The sequence below is a fragment of the Palaemon carinicauda genome, chromosome 17 (assembly GCF_036898095.1).
Source record: "Palaemon carinicauda isolate YSFRI2023 chromosome 17, ASM3689809v2, whole genome shotgun sequence".
NCBI lineage: Eukaryota > Metazoa > Arthropoda > Malacostraca > Decapoda > Palaemonidae > Palaemon > Palaemon carinicauda.
In genome coordinates this window covers 83263788-83282330 of record NC_090741.1, presented here as the reverse complement: position 1 = coordinate 83282330, position 18543 = coordinate 83263788, and positions in this window count along the sequence as shown.

Here is an 18543-nt window from a genome sequence, read left to right as displayed (position 1 = left end):
CGGGTAGTTCTATCAGTAGCACTTCAAAAGTTCAAAGTTGGAGCAAATGTTTTTATGTTGACCAGGCTGACATGAGTCTTTTTATAGTTTATATATGACATATCTGTTTGACGTTGTTACTGTTTTTAGAATGATTTATTGTTAATTTATTCTCATCATTAATTTATGTTCATGTTTCCTTTCCTTACTGGGCTATTTTTCCCTATTGGAGCCCTTTGGCTTATAGCATCTTGCTTTTTCAACTTGTAGCTTTGCTAGTAATAATAATAATATATATATATATATATATATATATATATATATATATATATATATATATATATATATATATATATATATATTATTATTACTTGCTAAGCTATAACCCTAGTTAGAAAAGCAAGATGCTATAAGCCCGGGGGCCCCAACAGGGAAAATAGCTCAGTGAGGAAAGGAAACAAGGAAAAGAAACATTTGAATAAATATTCCCAATATAATATATGAAAAATTTAACAAAACAAGAGTAGGAGAAATGAGATAGAATAGTGTGCCCAAGTGTACCCTCAAGCTAGAGAACTCTAACCCAAGACAGTGGAAGACCATGGTACAGAGGCTATGGCACTACCCAAGACTATAATAATATTAATATATTATATATATATATATATATATATATATATATATATATATATATATATATATATATATATACATAAAATTGTCTCTTCTGTGTTTGCGCATCACCATTATCAGCAAAACCATACTAGATTGGTTTGCTATGAGCCACCAGAAGAAAGTCTCCCACCATCACCAATCTGAAGTAGCCAATTTGGTGACAAAATTGGCCAAACCCCAGACATGACTAAGGCCATATCTGAGGCCTTTGTCCTGCAGTTGTTTCGCCAGTCGTCTCTATCTTGAGCTTTTAAATCAATACTTCTCAATTCATCATCTCCTACTTTGCGCTTCATAGTCCTCAGCCATGTAGGTCTGGGTCTTCCAACTCCTCTACTGCCTTGTGGAGCCCCAGGTAAACGTTTGGTGAACTAATCTCTCTTGGGGGAGGGCGAAGAGCGTGCCCAGATCATCTCCATCTACCCCTCACCATGATCTCATCCACATATGGCACTCGAGTAATATCCCTCATAGTGTCATTTCTAATTTAGTCTTGCGTGACTAGAGTCAATAAGGTATGGTAAGAGCCTTTGATGATATAATAACTTTTTTATTTATTTATTCAATTGAGTTTGTATATATATATATATATATATATATATATATATATATATATATATATATATATATATATATATATATATATATATATATATATATATGTATGTATATATATATATATACACACACACACACACACACACACATATATATATATATATATATATATATATATATATATATATATATATATATATATATATATATATATATATATATATATATACCTATATATATATATTTATATATATATATATATATATAAATATATATATATATATATATATATATGTATATATATATATATATATATATATATATATATATATATATATATATATATATATATACATATATATATATTTATGTATATATATGTATATATATATATATATATATATATATATATATATATATATATATATATATATATATATATATATATATATATAATTGATATGTATATATATAATGTTTATATATAATACATATATATGTATATATATATATATATATATATATATATATATATATATATATATATACATACATATATATATATATACATATATATATATATATATATATATATATATATATATATATATATATATATATATATACATATATATATATATATATATATATATATATATATATATATATATATATATATTTATTTATTTATTTCTTTAATTGACTGTGAATTTATATATACATTATATAGGAAAAATATATAACATATATTTATATATATACATATATATATGTATATATATATATATATATATATATATATATATATATATATATATATATATATATATATATATATATATATATATAAATTCTATCGGCTTGTTTTATCATTATTATTATCAACTGTTCATCTTAAGTTTTTAAAATCCATTTTTCTCATATTTTCTAAAAATATATAATTTTTTTTAAAATTTACGTTGAGGGGCAGGGGATGAGGGAATAGTCATACACTGGTGAGAGGGGGATTACCCCAAGAGGTGCACTCGGGAACCACAATCTCCCACAAACTGTCGAACCAGCTTGTCGTAGTTAGGAAAGGGGGAAGGGGGTGGGAAAGGCTGATTTTTTTTATGCAGATATCTATCTAGTTTTTTAGCTGTTATTTTTTACGAGTCACGTACGCTAGTAAGGTAGGTTGTCATCATCACGATTGAAAGCATTTGAATAAATCATCCATAGTGTTACCAGCTTTATGTATCAAAATGGTTCTCATCAGACCGCTGTTCCAATATGCCAGAGACTCCACAAAATCCAAATGGAATAATGTTACTGAACATTTAATTTCTTTTTCGTTTCCAAATACCAACAAAATACTGTTAGTTAGATTAGAAATAAGATGGTTATACGCTTTACAATGAATAAATTCATACATACATGAATATGTTATACCAAGAGACTATAAGCAAAAACAATAAAATGTTAAAGAAAATTAACTCACCAGCCAAACCTGGAACGAGAGACCGAAGACCAGAATTCTGTTAAATGAACTGAAAGAAAGAGCCACTTGGAGACATCCTCCCCCTAGTACTTCTGACAGTGCACTGAGCTCTGTATGAACTCAACTAAAGTATATATAGTATCTAATTTCATAGTCAAATGTTAGATAAGTTAAGCTGTACATTACTGGCATTATTCCAGAAAGTTAGAATCTACGATCATACAAATAACATGGAGCTAAGTGTTTTGTTGATTAATATTTGTTGATTATCGCATGACTGACACTCTTCCCCTGACGTCATGCACTGGTTGCACGCACAAGAAACTTTTCAATGCTGCCACTCCGAGTCTTACAAATGACGAGCTTCTCTGATTTGTTTTGGAGACCGCTGCTGACAAAGATTGTATGGAATGTGTTTTATATTTGAGATTGTCCTAAACCAGCATCTGTATGGGCACGAACAACAAATGTCTAGGCACCGACTAGTGTGAGATATATTTGCGACCACGGATAAATTTCTATGACCATCTATGAAATTTTGAAAGATGAATGGTTATTTTTGTTGGGCTATTAAACACTATGAAAGAATGTCCTTGTTAGGTTAAACAACAATGTCTTGGTGAACTTTCAAATTTTAAGGGTTCCAATTAGAACATTGGTTTGTCGATCATCAGGGACGGTTTGCGGGGGATTATATTTTATATGGGTTAGCAACCTATAGCTGTGTGACGAGCCGAGAGAAGGGTTGTGACTCAAAGGCAGGAAGCAATCAACTGAGTTGTACTATTAAAAAACACTCTCCTTTATATACAAAACCTCACGTCAACAGGAAAATACATGTTCGAGAAATGACAATGTTACATAGGCGACACATAGACATGTTTGTTCTGGTTCTTTTTAGTGCGAAGGAAGAGTGCAGATACAAGCATAATATATACAAAATAATTTAAGTACGATCGTGTGACACAGGGTTGGTAAATGCCCCCCCCCCCCTAAAAATAACATACTGTACATGTTAAATAGGGCGCCCTGATCTAGAGAGGTGAACTGTAGGCGGTTCATCTGGCAGTAGATAAGCAGGTTTTAGACGATCAATGGAGACCCAGTCTTCTTTGTCACGAATGTTTAGTAGGAATGCTTTCGGACTGCGTCGGATCACAAGGAAAGGACCCGTGTAAGGGGGCGTTAGCGGTGGCTTGGTAGTGTCGTTGCGCAGGAAGACGTCCATTGCAGAATGCAAGTCTGTTGGTAAGTGATGCTTCGCTGGGGGCTTGTAAGTCTGGCGGCATGGAGTAAATTTTGCAATGACGTGACGTATGCGCTGGAGATCGTCGGAGAAAGTTGTAGAAGGAAAAAAACTCGGCACGGACGACCAACAGGTTGCCTTACACCATTTCAGCTGCCGAGACATCGAGGGCGACTATAGGAGTGGTCCTTAGTCCCAGGAGGACCCAGGGAAGCTGAGTAAACCAGTTGCAATCCTTGCAGCGGGACATCAAACCTACTTTGAGGGTGTGATGAAAAAGTTCAACCATTCCATTTGCAGCGGGGTTGTAGGCCGTTGTCTGATTTAGGGTGATGCCCAGGAGATTAGCTAATGATGTCCACAATTGAGAGGTGAAAGTAGTTCTCCTGTCAGAAGTAATATGCTCAGGGATACCAAATCTTGAAATCCATCCAGAGAGTAAGGAAGATGTACATGAGGAGGATGTTGCAGTTTACATGGGAATGACTTCAGGCCAACGAGTGGAGCGGTCGATGACGGTAAACAGGTAAGGAAGTCCTTGTGATGTGGGTAGGGGGCGTACAACGTCGACGTAAATGTGTGCGAAACGACGATGAGGTTGAGGAAAGGTGCCAACTCCTGAATCCGTGTGTCGATGTACTTTGGAAGTTTGGCAAGAAGTACAGGCGCGGACCCAATCCTTAGCATCCTTAGAAATGCCGTGCCAAATGAACTCTGCCTTTAGTAGCTGTGCAGTAAAATAGCACGAGGGATGTGAAAGGCCGTGAATGAAATCAAACACCTGCCGTCGCATGGGAGCAGGAATCCAAGGTCGCGGTCTACCAGTACTGACGTCACAGAGGAGGGTGGTGTTGGAGTCTTCGAGGGGAAAGTGCTCCCAACGGAGGGACGTGCAGGATGTCCTACATGCTTGATACTCTGGATCCTGTCGTTGGGCTTCAACCAGGGCGTTGTAATCTAATCCCTGTTGACTGGCAGCCAACGTGTTTCTTGACAGTGCATCGGCAACGGGATTCATTTTTCCAGGGACTTATTGAAGGGTGCAATTGTATTCAGCCACGGCGGAGAGATGTCGGCGTTGACGGGCGGACCAGAGGCATGTGGTCTGTGCGAATGACGAAGGGAGTACCTTCTAAGAAATGACGAGAGTGACGGACAGCCTAGTGCACCGCCAGCAATTCTCGATCGAAGGTAAAATAACCAGGTTCTGCCTTGGACAGTTTTCAGCTGAAGAAGGCCAATGGGCGGGGCGAGACTTTGACAACCTGCTCGAGTACTGCACCAATATCGACATCGCTGGCATCGGTGGAGAGAAGGAGAGGGGCATGTGGAATAGAAAAAGTGAGAGCCGTAGCAGTTGATAGGGCCTTATTTGCATTGCAGAAGGCTGCTTCTTGAAGGGGACCCCACTTCAGGTCCTCTGGCTTGCCCTTGAGGGAGGCGGAGAAGGGAGCAAGAGTGGCTGCAATGGCCGGCAGAAAACGGTGATAATAGTTGATCATGCCCAAGAATTCCTGCAGAGCTTTGACGGTCGAGGGCACGGGGAAGTCCTGAACGGCTGCTACCTTCTCAGGGAGGGGGTGGACTCCTTCAGGAGTGATGCGATGCCCTAAGAACGACTCTTCGTTGGCGCCATAGGTACACTTGTCGTACCGGACTACAAGGCCGTTTTGTTGCAGGCGGTCGAGCACGATGCGCAGGTGACTGAGGTGTTCCTCTTTTGAGGAGGAGAACACAAGTATGTCGTCCACATAACATACACAGAAAGGGAGGTCCCCTAAGATGCCATCCATGAGACGTTGAAACGTGGCCCCAGCATTACGAAGGCCAAAACAGGAGTAATTGTAGGTGTATGTACCAAACGGAGTGGTGATGGTGGTCTTGGGGATGTCTTCTGGGTTCATAGGCCCCTGATAATACCCCTTCAGGAGGTTGAGCGTAGAGAAAACCTTTGCTTTGTGCAGGAAGAAGGTCACGTCGGCAATGTTTGGGAGGGGGTAGTGATCCAGTTCTGTTTGCATGTTCAGGCGTCTGTAATCCCCACACGGACGGAGGGAGCCGTCTTTCTTCAGAACGATGTGTAAGGGTGACGGCCATGGGCTGGAGGCCTTTTGGCAAAGGCCCAAATTCATCCATTTTGGCGAACGTCTGAATTTTGCAAAGACTGGGGGTCCCGTCGTCTTGATATGGTGATAAATACCGTGCTTGGCAGGAACCGGGGGCGTTTGGCGAAGTTCTGGACGGAAAACTTCCGGGTACGACGTGAGGAGGTGCGCGTAGGCATCCGTGGGTGCGCTGATTAGGAGAGCGAGATTAGAGGGGGCGGGTTGAAGAAGTTTCGACAAGTACGAGTCTGCGTTGACCAATCATCGGTGGGGGACATCAACCAGAAGGTGGAAATGAGAGAGGAAATCAGCACCGAGGATTGGCATTGTGATATCAGCGACGAGACACTTCCAATTGAATTTACCGTTTCCGAATGATAATGTGAGGTTCTCATAACCGTAGGTGGGTATCGCAGATCCGTTGGCAGCTACCAAGCGGACGTCGGCAGATGTAGACAGACTACGTCGTGCCTTGAAGAGTTTCCTTGGCAAAAGAGAACGACAAGAACCCGTGTCTACCGAAAATCGCACGCCCGTTCCTGCATCCTGTAAAAAGAAAAGATTAGAAACACAGGAGGCCACCGACACGAGCTATGGCCTAATCACACGTTTCTTGGCCACTGACAATCCTTGGCACATTTCTTCGGGGTTGCATCGAATCTGAAGTGGTAGTAGCAAAACTGCGGCTGAAGGGAGGTAGTAAGTGGCTGTAGAAGTCGTTCGTTGGGGCGCGAGCGTTTGGTGGGTGGTGGGCGGCTTTATCGCTGCTTCGGCAGGTCACGAGGTTGGCATGTATGTCCCACGGCATTCATGTCAGCTTCGGTTGACGTTGAATAGGCATCCTCTGCGTCAGGGGTGGAGGCGTTGATGGAGGTCTTGAAGTCTCTGTCCATAAGGGCGTCGGCTTTGGTCATCAAGTCCTTTATGGGTGAACTATCGACATCGGGTATGGCAGCGCGTATAGGTCCGGGTAAACGGCATATCCAAAGGGCACGAAGTAGGTTCACCTCACGAGGAGAGCCGTCTGCGGCAGGTTGAAGGCGAGCGATACTGGTCATTTCCCTGAGATCAAGCGAAGCCCTTTGGTCCCCCAGCGGTTGTTGTGAGAGCTGAAAAAGCTTTGCTATACTGGCGGCTGGCGACGGCGAGTACTGCTGCAGAAGGTATGTTTTGAGGGCTTCATATGCTATTGGGGTGTCTCCATGTTCACAAATCCAGTCGGATATTCCTGGGGAGGTGTCCTCGGGTATCGCCGCGAGAGCATAGTCTGCTTTTGTGGTTGAGCGAGTCACGCCCCTGAAGCGGAACTGGACTTCTGCGCGCTGAAACCAAGCAAACGCCTCTCCGCTGGCAAACAATGAAAGTTTGAATGGAGCGGCCGTAGTGCCAACTGCCGTAGAGTCCGTCATACTACCAACGATGGCGGGCGAGGGGGTGGGGGCGGAGGGCGGTGGAAGCGAGTTGACTTCCGGGGTCACCAATGTGACGAGCCAAGAGAAGGGTTGTGACTCAAAGGCAGGAAGCAATCAACTGAGTTGTATTATTAAAGAACACTCTCCTTTATATACAAAACCTCAAGTCAACAGGAAAATACATGTTCGAGAAATGACAATGTTACATAGGCGACATATAGACATGTTTGTTCTGGTTCTTTATAGTTCGAGGGAAGAGCGCAGATAAAAGCATAATATATACAAAATAATTTATGGACAATCGTGTGACACACGGTTGGTACAGCTGGTTGACCAAGGTGGACCCCAACAAGCTTATGAAAGGGCGTGGGACTAGAAACACATTGCTTAAATGACACGCTCGGGAGGCCATCTACCATTGGAGAGAGGGGTCGTACAGCGAGGATAAATGCAGTGTCATGGCATTGCTTCTAAATTTCACTTTAGTTCATCCTAGAGTCATCCTTGAGTGCCCGACTACATCCTCCCGTGTTCGAGTGGGACCATACGATGTATTTTGTGTCTAAAACTTAGGTCTTAGACCCCATTAAGAGAATTTTGTGCATGATATCTGAAGAACAATGTTTCCTGCTGTTTACATTTGGCTCCAGATCTCCATAATGTTATTAGAATATTTAGATGTTTCTATTTTAGTGACGGACTGAGTTGGACTAGATTGCCCAAAACGCACAAAATCCTTCATGAAATAGAATTAATGGACTTCATGGAGGCTTAGTGAATAAGAAAACATTGAAGATGTTTGAAAATTCTGTCTTTTGGAAATATTTCATTGACCTAAAGAACAATTGTAAATGTCAAAATGATAATGTAAATGCTAAGACCGATTTTCAACTGAGATAGAGGAAAACAAGTGAGTAAAATTTTGTTTCTATTTGAGGTTCCAAACAATACAAGTACAGAGATTTATTATGTTCTTTATATACATAATTGTTTGGAGTTGGCCAATAATTTTCAGATTGTTTCCAATGATGTGGAATTTAGTCATTGTTAATACAGATATCTAAGACTAGCTACCAGAGGTCTGGCTTCATGTACCTGGAAACATCTAGCTGTTCTTACAGGCCGACTTTTTGATGAGTGGCCATACTTTGCATATGACCTGCTTGATTTAAATCGATTAACTTCTGACCTGACAGATAGCTAGATGGCCATATCGGAATTATTTCTTAATACTGTATATTTGCTGGTTTGAGAAAGAACTCTGCTAAGAAGAGGCTGGCTGAAGCTAAAACAATCACTTAGATCTGAATGTGGTCTTCGGTTTAGGCCAAAGATATAGAAAGTTATTCCAATCATGTCTAGGATCTCGATATTGACCTGATACCTTTAACAGGACTTAATGCAGTGCAAACCCTTGACAACTTTTCTTAGTGGGTTGTATGTGGAAACTTGGTTTTATCTTTAAAACATATCGATTTCACTCAAACTTTTCTGAGTGGGGCGTCTGTGGAAACTTAGCTTTATCTGTAAAGTGTTAGAGTTTCACTCAAATTTTTCTCTGTTGGGTGTCTGTGAAAACGTAGCTTTATCTGTAAAGTGTTACAGTTTCATTCAAACTTTTCTAAGTGGGGTGTCTGTAGAAAATGACTATATCTTCAAAACTTCAATTTCAATCAAACTTTTCTATGTGGGGTGTCTTTAGAAACTTAGCTATATCTTTAAAACACACCAATTTCACTCGAACTTTTTTCTGCGGTGTGTCTCTGGAAACTTAGCTTTATCTGTAAAGTGTTACAGTTTCACTAAAACTTTTCTCAGTGGGGTGTCTGTAGAAACCGGGCTATATCTTCAAAACATAAATTTCAATAAAACTTTTCTCAGTGGGGTGTCTTTAGAAACTTGGCTATATATTTAAAACACAGCATTTTCACTCAAACTTTTCTCTGTGGGGTGTCTGTGGAAACTTAGCTTTATCTGTAAAGTGTTACAGTTTCACTCAAACTTTTCTCAGTGGTGTGTCTGTGGAAAGTTAGCTTTATCTGTAAAGTGTTACAGTTTCACTCAAACTTTTCTTAGTGGGGTGTCTGTGAAGACTTAGCTTTATCTGTAAAGTGTTTCAGTTTCACTCATACTTTTCTCAGTGGGGTGTCTGTAGAAACTTGGCTATATCCTCAAAACATATCAATTTCAATCAAACTTTTCTCAGTGGGGTGTCTTTAGTAACTTGGCTATATCTTCAAACATATCAATTTCAATCAAACTCTTTTCAATGAGGTGTCTGTGGAAACTTAGCTTTATCTGTAAAGTGTTACAGTTTCACTCAAACTTTTTTTCAGTGGGGTGTCTGTGGAACTTGGCTATATCTTTAAAACACATCAATTTCACTCAAACTTTTCTCAATGGGGTGTCTGTGTAAACTTTGATTCTAAATTACATCAACATCGTAATGTGCATCAGACTAAGAATGGGAAACCGTGCCTTTGTTTATGGTGAGAATATAAGTGGTTGCTCTTAAAACATAGAATCTTAATTCTATATTGAAACAACACGTCAGTAGAATACTACTCAAAAATTCCTCCTGAAAACATGACACTACTACTATGCAGTGCTTTTGAATTGAAGTCAAAACACACTTAAAACTAATTGAATTAAATCTACATCAAAATTGACCATGATATAGAAGCACTCAGTGGAATATAATTGAAAGAGACGGCAAAACCCACCAACACAATTGTCTCAGAGATGAAGTGGTATTATGTTTTACCTTTTACTTGGACAATATTGAACAATGATTTCAGATATTTATAGACAATATTACTGCTATTTAAGGGATCTTTGAACTAGAAAATCACAGGTGAGAACAGCATCACAGCTAGTTCGCTGTGGAAAACAACGTCCCGGGTGGCTTAAGGTTAAAAATAGTCATAGATGATTCCTGATGAAAAGTAACCTCACTGATGACTGAAGAAAATGTGCACCACAGTTTAACTTGGAAAAAGAAAAGGGAGTTGCAGTCAGTGTTTCATAAATTTATTGACAATAATAATAATAATAATAATAATAATAATAATAATAATAATAATAATAATAATAATAATAATAATAATAATAATAACCATAGTAGTAGTAATTACTGCAATATATGAATACTCTAAATGGGAGTTCATTGGCTAATACCTAACTATAGCCCTGAATTATAAGCCAGGATTATCTTCATATAATACCTTCAGCATTTTAGAAATACAACCAAAAAGGCATCATTGATATCCTAAAGAAATGAGTTGAGGTAATTATTGCATTATTATGATGGTCCCGTGTCAAGCAAACGGCAGAGCAAAGAATAGTTACACCCAACGAGAAATGGAGCTTAGAATTTTTTATAGTCCAGGAGGAAACACTGTACACTAGTGAATTTTCCTTTGTCTCGGTATTGTCTTTAGCAAGGTTGACTTGAGCTTGGCAGGACACCCGACGAGAAATAGGGCTCAGAATATTTTATAGCCCAGCAGGAAACACTGTACAGTAGTGAAGTTTCCATTGCCTCCGTATTGTCTTTAGCTCTGTCAACTTGAGCTTGGGAGGACACCCAACGAGAAAAGGGACTCAGAATGTTTTATAGTCCTGCAGGAAACACTGTACAGTAGTGAAGTTTCCATTGCCTCCGTATTGTCTTTAGCTCTGTCGACTTGAGCTTGGGAGGACACCCAACAAGAAATGGGGCTCAGAATGTTTTATAGTCCAGCAGGAAACACTGTACACTAGCGAAGTTTCCATTGCATCCATATTGTTTTTAGCTCTGTCAACTTGAGCTTGGGAGGACACCCAACGAGAAATGGGGCTCAGAATGTTTTATAGTCCTTCAGGAAACACTGTACAGTAGTGAAGGTTCCATTTCCTCCGTATTGGCTTTAGTTCTATCGAGTTGAGTTTAGGAGGACACCGAACAAGAAATGGGGCTCAGAATGTTTTATAGTCCAGCAGGAAACAATGTACAGTAGCGAAGTTTCCATTGCCTCCGTATTGTCTTTAGCAAGGTTGACTTTAGCTTGGGAGGACCCCAATTAGAAATTGGGCTCAGAATGTTTTATAGTCCTGCAGGAAACACTGTACAGTGGTGAAGTTTCCATTGCCTCTGTATTGTCTTTAGCTCTGTTGACTTGAGCTTTGGAGCACACCCAATGAGAAATGGGGCTCAGAATGTTTTATAGTCCTGCAGGAAACACTGTACAGTAATGAAGGTTCCATTTCCTCCGTATTGGCTTTAGTTCTATCGACTTGAGTTTAGGAGGACACCGAACAAGAAACGGGTCTCAGAATGTTTTATAGTCCAGCAGGAAACAATGTACAGTAGCGAAGTTTCCATTGCCTCCGTATTGTCTTTAGGAAGGTTGACTTGAGCTGGAGAAGACACCAATGAGAAATGGGGCTCAGAATGTTTCATAGTCCAGCAGGAAATACTATACAGTAGCGAAGTTTCCATTTCCTCCGTATTGGCTTTAGCTTCTTCAACTTGAGCTTGACGGGAAAAGGAATTCGTATAGAGGATCAGTATAAAGAAATCCTTCACCTCAACCTTCTACAAATCGAAGGCTACCACCATGGTGCCTCCTGTAGGTGCGAGGGGAGAAATCCTTTTGGGAACAATAATTGTGGACTAAAGTAATCGCTTTTAGAGTATAGTTGCAAGTACATCCTTTGTGTAATCCAGATGGCTCTGTCACTAAACCATCCTAGCGGAAAAGAATCAATCCTTTTGGTTGGTGTTGTTGACACTGGTGATATGTGATGTTTGGTCACTGTGCCATGATGATATGTAATGAGGTCTTGTAGATGTAGACAGATGATTGCAGGGATGAAGAAATAAAATCCCGAGTGGTAGATTGTGTTTATTGCACACAGAAAAGGGTTATGTACAGGGCTGCTCTGCAAGGCGAACAGCTTTTGCCAGGAGAAGCAAGAAGATTGTTTGTGCACATGGACGAAGTGCTGACAGCGCGACTCATGGTTATGCGTTTGTAACATACAAAACTTATGAATCGTAAAGGGTGCATATATATAAGACAATATTACACTAATCTAAAGACACTATGCAGAGTAATGAGGAATTCTATCTGCCTCTAATAGTTATAGAATCTAACGGATTCTTTTAGCTTTCACGAACGTTGAGAATAAAAATCATTAACTTGACCTTGCTTGTTGTGGTCTTAATAGGCCCAAATAGTTAAATTCCTATTTCATGACAAATGAGGTTCCTTTTTTTTGCACATGTCGTAGAATTTGTAATGTTCATTCTTTACCTATTTACGGGATTGATACAAATTGCAGTGCAGACCTTTGTCAATTTATTTAGTTTTAATCAAATACATAATATCCTATGATGAAAAGAATCCTTTCACATGCACCCAGGTGTAATTTGGCTAGAGGAATCATCTGATTTTAATCTTAAAGTTGAAATTATTAGTATAGAGAATAGCATTGTTTTTTTTTTTACCATGTTAGTATGAGTCCCATGTGTTCAAAACTTAACTATTCGTGTTATGTATGCACAGTATCTGGTTCTGCCCTTAAATGAAACTTTTTGTTTATGTAGATTATCCTACTCTTTGCATTTTTTATGCAGATGATACTACTCTTTGCATTTTTATGCAGATGATCCTACTCTCTTTGCATTATTTGTGCAGATGATCCAACTCTCTTTGCATTTCTTATACAGATTTTACTCTGCATTTTTGTGCAGATGGTTCTACTTTTTACATCTTTTATACAGATGATCCTACTCTCTTTACATTAATCTGATTTCCTTAGTTCTGTAAACTTTTTGATATCCGAACCTATTGAACAAACATCCAACTAAAATTGGGTGTTTGATTCAAAATGTGAGGATAAAGTCGACGTCTTAACAGAATTAAAAGAAGTCTTGGGATACCGATTATTCGTACAAATTTTTTTTAATTGACACTATTCCCTTAGCTAACTTACTATAGAGTAGAATTCAAAATAGTAATGTAGGTAGCATAGGAGTCCATCTGTTTAGTACTGTTCTGTTATGGTCTTCATCGTCAATGTCATCATCGTCGTCTTAAAAGTTGTTCTTGTCGATGTTGTTGACTTGGTCGTCGTCAAATTGGTAGAAGTCATCGTCGTCATCGAGTTCGTCAAAGTTATCGTTTAAGGTATCGTTGTCGTTGTTGTCGTTGAAGGTGATATCATTGAAGGAGTTGTCGTTGAAGGTGATATCATTGAAGGAGTTGTCGTTGAAGGTATCGTCGTTGAAGGTATTGTCGTTGAAGGTCCCGCTTCTTGCATCTTTTGGCAAAAACTTAACTGTTCTGTTTCTTATCCACATCATCATAATTCTCTCTGCATCGATCTTCTATTGCATCCAGGTCCTCCCAGTGCACACTGTCCACTACACGATGAATGGAAAATGCTTGAAATCAGCAAGTCGGATCTCTAAAATAGGTTTATCGACATAGACGAACCTTGTTTATGTAGCACGAGGTAATTAATCTCCTACTTACTGACCTTTCTAGTTCGTCAATATTGTAAATCAGACGGTTTAATCTATTCCGTTGTTGTAACTCGGCCAGGTCATAAACCTTACTTTGTACTATGGATGTAGGTGGGTCTTGCGTTTTCTTTTGTAACTTTGACAAAAGTTTCGCTATGGAGCTTTTTTTCAGTTTCTTGTGTACTAATTTTTATATGTTCAGGTGATTAATAATGTTCAGTATTACCAATAATCTTTGGCGACTGATTAGAGACTTACCTTTCCAGTAGCTTAGAAGTTTCTCTCGCACGCAAACCAGTACTTGTTTCCACAATTACCATTTGCTAGTATCCATGATGAAGTATAATGCAATGAATAACAATTCTCTGATCCTGTAGGCAGGTCAGTGGGTGTTGCCGCTATATTTCCTGAAAGAAAGAAATAATAAATTCGTAAAGTAATTTTATTTGATCTGCAGAATATCAAATAACTTGATAGAAAGTAAAAGCCAAAAGGAATTAATATAAATGCCTAATACCTATCATTTTAATTTACTTAAGCACACACTTTTACAGGGTATTGTACAGCTTTTACATTATTACACTGCTAATTTCTTACCAGTCATTCGCTGCCACATTGCTGGCTGCGAAGCATCGTCTCTTTTGAGCCCAATCCAATATAGTGCACCAACTGTTTCAAAAAGAAAAGGATTTCGGTGTAATTCAACTACAAATATTTTTGAACAGGAAAGTTTAATTTGTTTTCAAACGTGTTCAATGGCACATTTATATTATCCCATCATACCACTAGAAGAATTTAACCTTCTTGTGTATCAGCCCCAAACATCTTTGCCAGCCCCAAACATCTTTGTTATCCTGAAATGTGGTGGAACTTGGGCGCTGAATCAATCGGCCGCGATATCTGCCACCCATCCCATTTATACGCAATATATAAAGACAAGTGAAACTGTTCAAATATTACTAATATCTTTATTAATATTACAAAATGAATGCTTCAATCCCTGAACTATATGCTGTCTAACAGATAACATTTGATCTTAAGGTGAATTTAAAAGAGCTGTTCTTCGATTGTCCCAAAGAGGCTCATACATTGGCAGCCCGTAAGTAAGATAGACAGGATACGTGGAAAATTCACTACAAGATAGATATGAATTAAACTACTGAGAAACAGGTCAATTCAATTATGGATGTATTTACCAAATGCAAGGCTAATATGCGTAATTCATCTGCAGTTATTCAGATAACCATTTTGAATTTTTTACTATCTATTTCCCAAACCTAACCTTTTGTGTTGGATAGAGATAATGTTAGAGAGGCGGAGATAATCTCACAGGACCAGATCTTTGCAAACAGGTCTTGAGAAGCTCAAGTAAAGTATATTAAAAGAATTGACCGAGAAATCAGGAAACCTCAAGACTTGACTTGAGCGGTCAAAAATAGGATTTCTTTCCGAAGCAGAAAGGGATGTGAAAATAAATTGTAGGCTAAGAAACATACACAAATATGATTAATACTTAAGCTAGGATCAAAGATGACTAGACAATAGCTGCAGGTGACTTATGAAGCATCTCTCAAAACACTGGAATAAGGGTCAGCATAGACCACCTAGTTTGAGTGGACAGTCCTATTTCTAAACACTAGAATAAGGGTCAGTATAGACCAGTTTGTTTGGGTGGATAGGCCTATTTCTAAACACTGGAATAAGGGTCAGTATAGACCAGCTAGTTTGGTTAGACAGGGCTATTTCTAAACACAGGAATGAGGGTCAGCTTAAACCAACTATTTTTGGGTGAAGATTCCAAACTCATAGATCTTACCCCTGATCTCCAAACCCTAGATCATAAGGACTGTGAGATTTTATTCACTATTGAAATCTACCTGACCGTCAGCGTGAAACTCAAAAACAAGGCGCAGAGTGTGGGAAATTTGTGATAATTCCTCTATGCCACCACAATCTTGTTTAATGTCTGACTGACTTCAGCTTTGGTTGACTTACCAGCGGGTGGTATCATTCCAGTCACTTCCTGAAATTTTTCTTGAGTTTCGAGGGTAGCGAGTAGGCCTCCGTCGCACTTGCAAGCAATGTCAGCTTCCAAAAATGTAGCTCCTTCTGAGTAAATCTTATAAAATCCACTCTGCCCCGCATAGTCGCTTCCTTGGAAAAAGGGTGGGGTTGTATATGTAACGTAAAGGGTTATAAAATGTTTATATATACATTATAAATTTCAAATTTGAAATAAAAACGCAGGCAATTTTCAACAACTTTCTAAACAAGTAGAATGTCACAGCAGAAAAGATGTTTGAGGTTCGACTCAACAGTTACAAGTGACTGAAATAGTCCTCTGAAACGAGGCATATATCCTCGTCGGTGTCGGCCACATCTAAAAATGTGGCACTGATGCAGTTTCCATTCACAGAGCATATGTTTTTACATTGGCCTGAAAATTATTGATTTTATTTTGGGTGTTATCATCAGAATGCAATGTTAAACTAGAAATTATATTTTATTATTTTACTGGGAATGCATTGCCCCTCTTTATTGTAAATTAAATAGGGTGAGATTAGCAGTAAAGGGAGTGACACGTCACTCCTCGTAGGATGTAACGTAAGTCTTAGGAAGCTGAAAGTCCTAATATAATAATTGCTGCAAAAAAAATTAAAATTGATAAACATATCTAAAACTATTTTGGAAGATACTCTCAGAATTTGGGATAAGTTACAGTTTTTTTGTCAAAATATAGAATTCTATCTATCTATTTACCAAGGCAATTCTCCCAATTTTGGGGGGTAGCTGACATTAAACAAAGGAACAAAAAGGAACCCTTCTTCTCTCTGCTCCTCCCAGCCTGACGAAGGATGCAGCCGACTGTGGGTGGTACTGCTAGCGAGCCACAGCTCACCCTCCCCCATTATCCACTATAAATGAAGTTTCATACGCTGAATCCCCTACTGTTGGAGTTAAGGTCCAATATGCTATGTACTTGAAGTGCACCAGCTCAAAGTCTTATTAAAAATTCCTTTATCTTTGCACATTCAAACTGGTCACAGTTTAAACTAACTAAAAAGACAAATTGTCAGTTTGAGAACTCACACGGGCTCGTAGCTGTCACATTAAGGTCGACGTACTTTGGCTGCATCATTTTGTCGAAAACCATATCTCTCTCCATGTAGATGCGACTTATGAGTCCCGTTGGACTCAAATCCAGATCGGCAAGAGGGATTAGAGCTGAGTTTGTCAGTTGGTACAACATTCCCATCGATAGCAAATTCGTTAGCATCACAGACGGGCCTTTCATCTTGATTATAAAAGTCCCCAAGACTTGCTGTGTGATGGAAATTGAATTAATACTAGCAACAAAACAACAGTGAATAAAGAAGATATCCATTTTGAGGAATCAAGATATTATAAAATCTTCTCAAGTCTGTATAATTATTATTATTATTACTACTACTATAATTACTTCTTAGTTGGAAAAACAGGATGCTATCAGCACAAGGGCTCCAACAGGGAAATCGGCCTAATGAGGAAAGGAAATAAGTGTGCCCTCAATCAATAGAACTCTACCTCAAGACAGTGTAAGACCATGTTACGCAGAGACTGAGGCACTACCCAAGACTAGAGAATTATGGTTTGATTCCAGTATCCTTCTGCTAGATGAGCTGCTTACCATTAGCTGAAATATCTCTTCTATCCATACCAAGTGGAAAGTAGCCACCGAACAATTACAGTGCAATAGTTAACCCCTTGAGTGAAAAAGATTTTTTTTTTGGTTATCTTAGTGTCAGATATATAAGGAAAGAGGAGAATGTGTAAGGAATAATACATTCTATTTGGTTTATATGTAGGCAAAGGAAAAATGATCCATAATCAGAGAGGGATCTAATGTAGTAGTATATGTCCAGTCAAAGGACCCAGTAACTCTCAACCTTTAGTGCCCAAGCCATCCTATTACTTATATTTGTGATGCAGTAGTACGGTATCTTAGCGGGTGGATGCTGCCATGGCCGTCCTAATTTAGGTGCGATGAAAACATTCAACCATTCCATTGGCTGCAGGGTCGTAAGTGGTTGTCTGTTGTAGGGTGATACCCTGGAGATTTGCTCATGATGTTCACAATTGAGAGGTAAAAGTGGTACCCCTGTATGAATCAATATGCTCCGGTATGCCAAATCTCCCTTATCCACTTACTGCCAGATCTTTGCTCAGGCAGCATTCTTCTTTGTTCTTATTTGTCTACATCTTTTCCCACTTTTATGTAGGGTCGATGTCTCTGGTCCGCTTTCTCCATCTATCTCTGTCCCACACTTCATCACCGGTTAATCCCTTTGATCAAAGAGGTCATCCTTGATACAGTCCATCCACCTTCGCTTTGGTCTTCCTCTATTTCTCGTTCCCTGTACCTCCATTTCCATCACTCTCCCCCCAATATACTGTTCATCTCTTCTCCTGATATGACATACCACCTCAGTAGTCTACTTTCTTGGATCTTATCTGGTAGTTTTTTAACTCCTGTGGTACCCCTAATTACTTCATTCTGTATCTTATCTCTTCTTGTCACCCCACACAGACAGCATCTA